The sequence below is a fragment of the Hyla sarda genome, chromosome 9 (assembly GCF_029499605.1).
Source record: "Hyla sarda isolate aHylSar1 chromosome 9, aHylSar1.hap1, whole genome shotgun sequence".
Taxonomy (NCBI): domain Eukaryota; kingdom Metazoa; phylum Chordata; class Amphibia; order Anura; family Hylidae; genus Hyla; species Hyla sarda.
The window spans coordinates 69547237-69559593 of NC_079197.1; the positions used below are offsets into that span (position 1 = coordinate 69547237).

Genomic DNA, 12357 nt, shown 5'->3' on the forward strand with positions numbered 1-12357 from the left:
CAAAATGGTATGCCATGTGGGGTTTTTCTGCTGTTCTGGTATCATAGGGGCTTCCTAAATGTGACATGCCCTCCAAAAACCATTTCGGCAAAATTCACTCTCCAAAATCCCAATGACGCTTCTGAGTCCTCTACTGAGCCCGCCGAAAAACTCCATACCCCCCCCCCCCCCCCTCCGATCCCAGGTGGGGGCATCTCTCTTCCCGTTCCCTTATCTCATGATGGGACCAGAGACATCTCATAACCTGCTGCTACGAAGGCTTTTGACTTCATAAGAAGTATAACACAGGCAGACAGATCCCCCCCCCCCCCCCAATAAAACTGGAATACACAAAAACAAATACACAGTCTTAATGAATACATTAGATTATACATTATACACAAATACAATTATATTACACATGTATGATTCCATAATCAGGCCATGGGCCTGACAGCGTCATATACTGTGTGTCCAGCCAGACCATATACTAGGAATCATACCGCCATATTTCGCCTGAAAGCGTCATATTCTGTATGTCAAGCCAGACCATATACTAGGAATCATACCGCTATATTTCTGCTGAGAGCATTATATACTGTATGTCCAGCCAGACCATATACTATGAATCATAACGCCATATCCCTGCTGAGAGCGTCATATACTGTATGTCCAGCCAGACCATTTACTAGGAATCATAACGCCATATCCCTGCTGAGAGCGTCATATACTGTATGTCCAGCCAGACCATATACTAGGAATCATAACGCCATATCCCTGCTGAGAGCGTCATATACAGTATGCCCAGCCAGACCATATACTAGGAATCATACCGCCATATTTCTGCTGAGAACGTCATATACTGTATGTCCAGCCAGACCTTATACTAGGAATCATAACGCCATATCCCTGCTGAGAACGTCATATACTGTATGTCCAGCCAGACCATATACTAGGAATCATAACGCCATATCCCTGCTGAGAGCGCCATATACTGTATGTCCAGCCAGACCATATACTAGGAATCATAATGCCATATCCCTGCTGAGAGCGTCATATACTGTATGCCCAGCCAGACCATATACTAGGAATCATACCGCCATATTTCTGCTGAGACCAGCTGGGCGGTATGACAGTTCCACGGTATACAACGGTATTTCATAGCCCCCCCCCCCCCATATTAATTATCAGCCCACATCCCCATCGGGGTAAATACTCACATATCACCCGCAAGCGCTGCCCTCCTCGTCCTGTTAGTTGCGGCGACAGCGCTGGCAGTCTATACTGTGCGGTATCCCTATGCCCGGGCTGAAAAAGGTAAACAAAATAAACTTTTTTACGCACCTACGTCGGCCTTACGCTGGGGACGGGGACGTTGGAGAGCTGTCAGTCTATCACAGGCCGCAGCGATGTTCCGCCTCGGCCGGTGATAGGTTGAGCCCACTGTCATGTAAGAAGCCGACTTCTTATATGACAGTGGGCTCAGCCTATCACCGGCCGAGGCGGAACATCGCTGCGCCCGGTGATAGGCTGACGGCTGTCCAACGTTCCCGTCCCCAGGAAACAATTGAGGCCAGTGCCGGACCACAGGAGGTGAGTCAAAGTTTATTTTTTGCAGCCCGGGCATAGGGATACCGCACAGTATAGAGCAGTGGTCTCCAACGGCTGTCCAGGCATGCTGGGTGTTGTAGTCTTGCAACATCTGGAGGTCCGCAGGTTGGAGACCACTAGTATAGAGTGTCAGCGCCGGCGGCCACAACAAACAGGACGAGGAGGGCAGCGCATGCGGGTGACATGTGAGTAGTACCCTGATGGGGACAGCGCTGGGCTGGGCTAATAATTAATTGGGGGGGGGGGCAGAACAGCACTCGCAGGTCACATAGGATTAGTTCCGCGATGTGGGGACAGCGCAGCGCTGGGCTGATTAATTTATTCCCGAGGGGAAGGGGCCAAACCGGTATTGTGGTATGGGTTAAAATTCATATCGTGCAGCACAAAAATTTCGGTATTCGGTATGAACCGGTATACCGCCCAGCCCTAATATACAGTATGCCCAGCCAGACCATATACTAGGAAACATACCGCCATATCCCTTCTGCATTGTGCACCACATCTGAGTGCCGTCCTTCTGCACCTGCACATTGTTCCCCGGCCGCAACCCTGCTCTGTCCAGCTAAATATCCCGGGCCAGTGCACTGATGACGGAATTGGGGCAATGAGCAGCAGTCGGGCACTTTAGATTGTCTTCCCTCTGACTGAATGTTACATAGTTACATAGTTAGTACGGTCGAAAAAAGACATATGTCCATCAAGTTCAACCAGGGAATTAAGGGGTAGGGGTGTGGCGCGATATTGGGGAAGGGATGGGATTTTATATTTCTTCATAAGCATTAATGTTATTTTGTTCCATGAATGTATCTAATCCTGTTTTAAAGCTGTTAATTGTTCCTGCTGTGACCAGTTCCTGAGGTAGACCGTTCCATAAATTTACAGTCCTCACGGTAAAGAAGGCGTATCGCCCCTTGAGAGTAAACTTTTTCTTCTCCAGACGGAGGGAGTGCCCCCTTGTCCTTTGGGGGGGGGTTTAACCTGGAACAGTTTTTCTCCATATTTTTTGTATGGGCCATTAATATACTTATATATGTTTATCATATCCCCCCTTAAACGTCTCTTCTCAAGACTAAACAATTGTAACTCCTTTAATCGCTCCTCATAGCTAAGATGTTCCATGCCCCATATTAGTTTAGGCGAGCGTCTCTGCACCCTTTCCAACTCCGCAGTGTCCCTTTTATGGACAGGTGCCCAAAACTGAACAGCATATTCCAGGTGAGGCCGTACCAATGCTTTATAAAGGGGGAGTATTATGTCCCTGTCCCTTGAGTCCATGCCTCTTTTGATACATGACAATATCCTGCCGGCTTTGGAAGCAGCAGCCTGACATTGCATGCTATTCTGTAGTCTGTGATCTACAAGTACACCCAAATCCTTCTCTACCAGTGACTCTGACAGTTTAATCCCCCCTAAGACATACGATGCATGCAGGTTATTAGTACCCAGATGCATAACTTTACATTTATCCACATTGAACCTCATTTGCCAAGTGGATGCCCAGACACTTAGTCTATCCAAGTCATCTTGTAACCTATACACATCCTCTATAGACTGTACTGTGCTACAAAGCTTGGTGTCATCTGCAAAGATAGAAACAGAGCTGTTAATACCATCCTCTATATTATTGATAAATAAATTAAACAACAGCGGGCCCAGTACTGAACCTTGGGGTACACCACTAATAACCGGGGACCAATCAGAGTACGAATCATTGACCACCACTCTCTGGGTACGATCCATGAGCCAGTGTTCAATCCAGTTACAAACTAAAATTTCCAAACCCAAAGACCTTAACTTACCTGTCAGACGTCTATGAGGGACAGTATCAAACGCTTTGTTCAGTAGTATATGGTCAGGCTGGGCATACAGTATATGGCGCTCTGAGAAGAAATATGGCGGTATGATTCCTAGTATATGGTCTGGCTGGGCATACAGTATATGGCGCTCTGAGAAGAAATATGGCGGTATGATTCCTAGTATATGGTCTGGCTGGGCATACAGTATATGGCGCTTTCAGAAGAAATATGGCGTTATGATTCCTAGAATATGGTCTGGCTGGACATACAGTATATGGCGCTCTCAGCAGGGATATGGCGTAATGATTCCTAGTATATGGTCTGGCTGGACATACAGTATATGGCGCTCTCAGCAGGGATATGGCGTTATGATTTCTAGTATATGGTCTGGCTGGACATACAGTATATGACGCTCTCAGCAGGGATATGGCGTTATGATTCCTAGTAAATGGTCTGGCTGGGCATACAGTATATGACGCTCTCAGCAGGGATATGGCGTAATGATTCCTAGTATATGGTCTAGCTGGGCATACAGTATATGGCGCTCTCAACAGGGATATGGCGTAATGATTACTAGTATATGGTCTGGCTGGGCATACAGTATATGACGCTCTCAGCAGAAATATGGCGGTATGATTCCTAGTATATGGCCTAGCTTGGCATACGGTATATGACGTGCTCAGCAGGGATATGGCGGAATGATTCCTAGTATATGGTCTGGCTGGGCATACAGTATATGACGCTCTCAGCAGGGATATGGCGGTATGATTCCTAGTATATGGTCTGGACATACAGTATATGACGCTCTCAGCAGGGATATGGCGTAATGATTCCTAGTATATGGTCTAGCTGGGCATACAGTATATGGCGCTCTCAACAGGGATATGGCGTAATGATTACTAGTATATGGTCTGGCTGGGCATACAGTATATGACGCTCTCAGCAGAAATATGGCGGTATGATTCCTAGTATATGGTCTGGCTGGGCATACAGTATATGGCGCTCTCAGCAGAGATATGGCAGTATGATTCCTAGTATATGGTCTGGCTGGGCATACAGTATATGACGCTCTTAGCAGGGATATGGTGGTATGATTCCTAGTATATGGCCTAGCTTGGCATACGGTATGACGTGCTCAGCAGAGGATAGAGCTGTGTGCGGGGGATGGAGCTGTGCACGGAGCTGTCTACATCCTTTCTCTCACCCTGCTGTGTCTTCTGAGCTCCGTCCTCCATCCTCCGGGAGGGGAGATAAGGGGGCTCTGCAGTCAGCTGGAGGCCGCCCCCTCCATACACTCTGAACGCTGGTGTGAGGTGGAGACTTCCATCGGCTCCTGCACCTCACACCGACATTAAAGAAAAATAAGGGGGACGTCTGTCTGTCCCTGCCCGATACAGGGCTAAATCTATAAACAATTCACCTGCCCGGCGCCCAAAACTACTAGTCCCGGGCGTCGGGCTATAGGATTTCCACATCCCTGTGGTCTGGTTAGGCATACAGTATATGACGCTCTCAGCAGGGATATGGCGGTATGATTTCTAGTGTATGGTCTGGCTAAGCATACAGTATATGACGCTCTCAGCAGTGATATGGCGGTGTGATTCCTAGTATATGGTCTGGCTGGGCATACAGTTTATGACACTCTCAGCAGAAATATGGCGGTATGATTCCTAGTATATGGTCTGGCTGGGCATACAGTATATGACGCTCTCAGCAGGGATATGGTGGTATGATTCCTAGTATATGGTCTGGTTAGGCATACAGTATATGACGCTCTCAGCAGGGATATGGCGGTGTGATTCCTAGTATATATTCTGTAGAATCAAAGGCGAATGACCAGGGAGTCAGGAGTTTGTCTGGCGCAGAGAGGAACCATCAGACAGCCAAGTAAAATCAATGGATTTATTTAGATGCAACGCGTTTCGCTGCGCATGCGCAGCTTCATCAGGCATGATTTCTAGTGTATGGTCTGGCTAAGCATACAGTATATGACGCTCTCAGCAGTGATATGGTGGTGTGATTCCTAGTATATGGTCTGGCTGGGCATACAGTATATGACGCTCTCAGCAGAAATATGGCGTAATGATTACTAGTATATGGTCTGGCTGGGCATACAGTATATGACGCTCTCAGCAGAAATATGGCGGTATGATTCCTAGTATATGGTCTGGCTGGGCATACAGTATATGGCGCTCTCAGCAGAGATATGGCAGTATGATTCCTAGTATATGGTCTGGCTGGGCATACAGTATATGACGCTCTTAGCAGGGATATGGTGGTATGATTCCTAGTATATGGCCTAGCTTGGCATACGGTATGACGTGCTCAGCAGGGATATGGCGGTATGATTCCTAGTATATAGTCTGGTTAGGCATACAGTATATGACGCTCTCATCAGGGATATGGCGGTGTGATTCCTAGTATATGGTCTGGCTGGGCATACAGTATATGACGCTCTCAGCAGTGATATGGCGGTGTGATTCCTCCGCTGCACTCAGACTTTACCTGCAAATTTTAAATTGTCCAGATATTGAGGACGGTTTTTACGTTTTTTATGAGAATTGATTCAATAAAGTTAATTATTTGTTATTACAGGAAGTGGTTCCAGTGAAGTCCCTTTTTTCTGTATATATACACTAGAGGCCCAATTAACCCCTTAAAATCATCAGTTACTTATTCGTAATACACATAAGCAACTGGCAAGGTTGGCACCTATTTTCCTACCAATCCACTGTTTGGGCCAGGCTGGATTTTTAGGTATTACGGAGGGGCCCTTACTCTTTATATTTTTACCCCTAGGTTAGTGGCCAAACAGCGTTTAACCCCTTAAATTCCTGTTACTTATTCAAAATACAGAAAATGTATATAGTTGGCGAGGTTGGCACGTTTTCTTGCCAATCCACTGTTTGGGCCAGGCTGGATACAGTTGGGTATTGTGGAGGGGCCCTTACTCTTTATATGTCAACCTTTAACCTGTTCAGGATGCCGGGCGTATGCATACGCCCTGCTTCCCGAGTCCTTAAGGGCGCGGCGTATGCATACGTCCGTGGGAATTCCGGTCCCCGATTTTCTGCGATCGCCCAGGGGGGTCCTGAGACCCCCCCCCCCCATGTCGGCAATCGCAGAAAATCGCATGTCAATTCAGACATGCGATTTTCTGTTATTTCGGGCTGATCGGGTCTCTGGTGACCCGATCACCCGGAAAATAGGGATGATCAGAGCTGTCAGAGACAGCCAGGATCATCCTGAGGGCTAGGAGTGAGGTCGCAGTGCTGCGATCTCCTCCTATCCCCTGCCATTGGTCAGAACTGATTCTGACCAATGGCAGAGCAGAACAGTGGGTTGCCATGGCAACCCCCCGTTCTGCCCACCCCTGGATGTCGAGGGGAACATGGACAGAAGATGGAGGCCGGGTACCTGCAAAGAAGATGCCTGGGGACCCCCCGATCTTCGCTGGGGACTGCTGAATCCTGGCTCAGGTAGGGAAGCGACGTGGGGGGGATGGGGGAATTGAAAGTGAAAGTAAAACAATCTTTACTGTGGCAACCACTAGGAAGGCCAAACTGCAACTCCCAGCATGCCCAGACTGGGCAAGCTGGGAGCTGTAGTTTTGCAACATCTGGAGGGTCACAGTTTGGAGACCACTGTTACAGTGGTGCCCAAACGGTAGCCCTCCAGATGTTGCCAAACTACAACTCTCAGCATGCCTGGACTGCCCAGGCATGCTGGGAGTTGTAGTTCTGTAACATCTGTCCCTTCAGATTTAGCAATTTTCATGACATTTTTGAAAATTGCTGCTCTACTTTGAAGCCGTCTAATTTTTTCAAAAAGCTAAAATATGTCCATTTTATGATGCCAACATAAAGTGGACATATTGTATTTGTGAAGAAAAATAACATTTATTGGGAATATCCATTTTCCTTACAAGTAGAGAGCTTCAAAGTTAGAAAAATGCAAAATTTTCATAACATTTTGGGATTTTTCACCAAGAAAGGATGCAAGTAACGCCGAAAATTTACCACCAAAATAAAGTAGAATATGTCACGAAAAAACTCTCAGAATCAGAATATTCGGTAAAAGCGTTTTCGCGTTGTTACTTCGTAAAGCGACGGTGGTCAGAATTGCGAAAAAGGGCTGCGTCCTTAAGGGGTTAAGGTGCAACGGTCATGAACTCTGAGCTACATAACCTACACACAGCCTTTGTACTGTGTGCAGATGGTGTGTACAGCCCCATTTTTACCTTATTTCTGCCGGATTTTGTCACCCCAAAAAATGCTTTTGATCACAGCCACACACAGTCGCATAGACGTGGAGCGAGGTACGCTATGCTCCGCCGCCGCCACACCCACCTCCCCATAGGTCAGCGCTGGGATCGCTGTGTGATTGACACACCAGTCCCAGCGCATGTGCCCCTCAGCCCAGCTAATGTGCAAGCCAAAAACAAGTTTATTCAGATATGCACCTTTTATAATTTATGTACTGTACTCCGTGCCTGTTATCCTTTTGCTTTTCTTTCCTCTCTCCTGCAAACGCGCGCAGGACATTCCCTGTTACTAGAGGCAGAGAAGACGTGTGCTCTCTAGCACTGCACAGCTGAGGAGGCAGGCAGCGCTTGTTAGCAGAGCTGAGGGGCGCATGCGCTGGGACGTGTGTCAATCACACAGCGGTCCCAGTGCTCACATACAGGAGTGAGCGTAGCTGCAGCAGGACATACCGTACCTCGCGCCATGCCTATCCGACTGTGTGTGGCTACAATCCAAAGCATTTTTTGGGGCGATAAACCGGCAGACATAAGGTAAAAACAGTGCTGTACACAGTACAAAGGGTATGTGTAGGTTATATGGCCTGGAGGTCATGACAGATGCGCTTAAAGTCAGTGGCCCAATGTTATTAAACCCCTTAAATTCCTCAGTTACTTATTCAAAATTTAGAAAATGTATATAGTTGGCAAGGTTGGCACCTGTTTTAATGGCAATCCACTGTTTAGACAAGGCTGGATACAGTTGGGTATTATGGAGGGGCCCTTACTCCATAAGTAAGTATGGAGGGGCCCTTTATATTTCAACACTTAGGTCAGTGGCCCAACCACGTTTAACCCCTTAAATTCATCAGTTACGTTTTTCATCCTTTTTTTTTTTTTAAGCAAAGATAGACTGGGCCCAGATGCTTGGACCGTCACCAGAAAGACAATCCTTACAGGAGACCAGAGAAGGGCACCGTGGAAACTCTGGGGGTAAGCAGGTCTGCTTTTTTTTTTATTCCCCACAAAATGGCCATAAGAAGGGAAAAAAACTCCCGCCGGAATTCTCCTTTATTATCCGCTCTGACTGTATAAGAGACAGCAATAATAAAGTCGCATACACAACAAATCCTTTGTGATGGACGGCTCTGTAGGTAAGGAGCCATGACATGCGAGTGACACGAAATGCTGTATCTGTATGGATACATATGTGAACAACTACCACTTACCATGTGCAGGAGCGAAGGCTGTTCAACGCGGTGACGTCACTAATAGTACAGGGCGGGGTATGATTCACGTGACTAGCTTTAGTGTCACATGATTGCGGACGAACGTAGTGATAATGCGCCCTGTCACGTGATATATCTTTTTTCCCCGCTGCGATGCTTTAGGAATATAGCAGTACATGATACTGGGTATGTGGATGATGTGCAGATGGCTGTACCCGCTAATGTCAGTCCTAATGCAGTGCTCTAGTAAGTCAGTGGAGAGCTGGTTAGTGTTCTGCCTTCTTGCGACATCCGTCTTATGCAGCAATTTACAGCTGAGTAGTTGCACGCACAGTAACAATCTAAAGTGCAGTTTTTGGGGGAGATTTATAAAAACCTGTCCTGTCCACAGCAACCAATCAGATCGCTTCTTTCATTTTCCAGAGGCCTTTTCAAAAATGAAAGAAGCGATCTGATTGGTTGCTATGGGCAACTCAGCAACTTTTCCTATGGACAGGTTTTGATAAATCTCCACCTTTTAGCTTTAGAAGGCAGACTGGAAAACCAAAGTAGCAGTGTGAATTGTTGCGTATTGGCGTCTCCAGCAGTTTTCCCCTCCAGAGGTTTTTGTATATTTCCTATAATGCTTTGTTTTAAGATTGTAATCAGTAGGGGAAATGTATTAAAACCTGTGCAAAGGAAGAGTAGTGCAGTTGCCCATAGCAACAAATCAGCTTGCTTTTTTAATTTTTCTCAGACCTCTTTAAAAATTAAAGGACTGAGGGTTTTTCAGTTTTTGCACTTTCGTTTTTTCCTCCTCACCTTTTAACCCCTTAATGACCAAGCCCATTTTCACCTTAACCCCTTAAGGACACAGGGCGTATCCATACACCCCCATTTCCGAGTCCTTAAGGACACAGGGCGTATGGATACGCCCTGAGCATTTTCGGCCCCCACCGCTAGCCGGAGGGGAGCCGGAGCCGGATGCCTGCTGAAATCGTTCAGCAGCCATCCCGGCATATCGCCCAGGGGGGTCATTATGTCCCCCCATGTCGGCGATTGCCGCAGATCGCTGGACAATTCAGTCCAGCGATCTGCGGCGGATTCCGGGTCAATCGGGTCTCCAGTGACCCGATGACCCGGAATTACTGGCTGATCGGGGCAGCCATAGCCAGCAGGGGTGAGGTGGCACTGGTGCCACCTCACGATCGCCCTGATTCGTCGGCCGGTTTCCAGGCCGACCAATCAGGGCGCCTGCTGCGGGTGTCACTCCCGCAACCCGCTCCGCCCCTCTTCCGGGGCCCCAGGAGCGACGGCGGTGGCGAGGGACTGACATGTGCGGCGGCATCGTGGAGCAGCAGCAGGAGGTGAGTGACAGCTTCCTGCTGTTGCTTAGCAACAGCTCCCAGCATGCAAAAAGGGCATGCTGGGAGCTGTAGTTATGCAACAGCAGGAGGCAGACCACCACAACTCCCAGCATGCCCTTATGGGCATGCTGGGACTTGTAGTTTTGCAACAGCTGGAGGCACATTTTTCTATGGAAAAGTGTACCTTCAGCTGTTGTATAACTACAACTTCCAGCTTGCACAATCAGCTAAAGTGCATGCTGGGAGTTGTAGTGGTGCATCTGGTGGTTGCATAACTACAACTCCCAGCATGCCCGTTGGCTCTCTGACTGCTGAGAGTTGTAGTTTTGCAACAGCTGAAGGCACACTGAGTTAAGTAGCAAACCAGTGTGTCTCCAGCTGTTGCATAACTACAATCCCCAGCCAAAGTAGTATGCCTCCAGCTGTTGCATAACTACAACACCCAGCATGCCCTTCCGCTGTCCGTACATGCTGGGGGTTGTAGCTTTTGCAACGTCTGGTACGCCACTGTTTCCAAAACGGAGCCTCCAGCTGTTGCAAAACAACTACTCCCAGTATTGCCAGATAGCCGTTGACTGTCCAGGCATGCTGGGAGTTTTACAACAGCTGGAGGCACCCTGTTTGGGAATCACTGGCGTAGAATACCCCTATGTCCACCCCTATGCAAGTCCCTAATTTAGGCCTCAAATGCGCATGGCGCTCTCACTTTGGAGCCCTGTCGTATTTCAAGGCAACAGTTTAGGGCCACATATGGGGTATCGCCGTACTCGGGAGAAATTGTGTTACAAATTTTGGGGGGTATTTTCTGCTATTACCCTTTTTAAAATTGTAAAAATTTTGGGAAACCAAGCATTTTAGGTAAAAAATATATATATTTTTTTACATATGCAAAAGTCGTGAAACACCTGTAGGGTATTAAGGTTCACATTACCCCTTGTTACGTTCCCCGAGGGGTCTAGTTTCCAAAATGGTATGCCATGTGTTTTTTTTTTTTGCTGTTCTGGCACCATAGGGGCTTCCTAAATGCGGCATGCCCCCAGAGCAAAATTTGCTTTCAAAAAGCCAAATGTGACTCCTTCTCTTCTGAGACCTGTAGTGCGCCAGCAGAGCACTTTTCATCCCCATATGGGGTGTTTTCTGAATCGGGAGAAATTGGGCTTCAAATTTTGTGGGGTATTTTCTGCTATTACCCTTTTTAAAAATGTAAACATTTTGGGAAAACAAGCATGTTAGGTAAAAAAATTTTTTTTTTTTTACATATGCAAAAGTCTGAAACACCTGTAGGGTATTACGGTTCACGTTACCCCTTGTTACGTTCCCCGAGGGGTCTAGTTTCCAAAATGGTATGCCATGTGTTTTTTTTTTTTTTTTGCTGTCCTGGCACCATAGGGGCTTCCTAAATGCCACATGCCCCCAGAGCAAAATTTGCTTTCAAAAAGCCAAATGTGACTCCTTCTCTTCTGAGACCTGTAGTGCGCCAGCAGAGCACTTTTCATCCCCATATGGGGTGTTTTCTGAATCGGGAGAAATTGGGCTTCAAATTTTGGGGGGTATTTTCTGCTATTACCCTTTTTAAAAATGTAAACATTTTGGGAAAACAAGCATGTTAGGTAAAAAATTTTTTTTATTTTTACATATGCAAAAGTCTGAAACACCTGTAGGGTATTACGGTTCACGTTACCCCTTGTTACGTTCCCCGAGGGGTCTAGTTTCCAAAATGGTATGCCATGTGTTTTTTTTTTTTTTTTTGCTGTCCTGGCACCATAGGGGCTTCCTAAATGCGGCATGCCCCCAGAGCAAAATTTGCTTTCAAAAAGCCAAATGTGACTCCTTCTCTTCTGAGACCTGTAGTGCGCCAGCAGAGTACTTTTCACCCCCATATGGGGTGTTTTCTGTATCGGGAGAAATTGGGCTTCAAATTTTGGGGGGTATTTTCTGCTATTACCCTTTTTAAAAATGTTAAATTTTTGGGAAACCAACCATTTTAGGTAAAACATATATATATTTTTTTACATATGCAAAAGTCGTGAATCACCTGTGGGGTATTAAGGTTCACTTTACCCCTTGTTACGTTCCCTGAGGGGTCTAGTTTCCAAAATAGTATGCCATGTGGTGTTTTTTTTTTGCTGTCCTGGCACCATAGGGGCTTCCTAAAG

General features: G+C 46.9%; 1 protein-coding gene across 2 annotated transcripts in view; it reads right to left on the bottom strand.

The window, feature by feature from the left end:
- Nucleotides 1–8991, bottom strand: part of ANAPC13 (anaphase promoting complex subunit 13) — a 30744-nt gene extending 21753 nt beyond the window's left edge. Inside the window, exon 1 of one of the 2 annotated variants that reach the window (XM_056539860.1) lies at nt 8856–8991. The gene's annotated coding sequence lies outside the window, so the exon portion shown is untranslated. Of the gene's footprint in view, nt 1–8747; nt 8769–8855 lie in introns of those variants that run through there. The other variant, XM_056539859.1, reaches the window with a different exon arrangement.
- Nucleotides 8992–12357: the final 3366 nt, after the last annotated feature.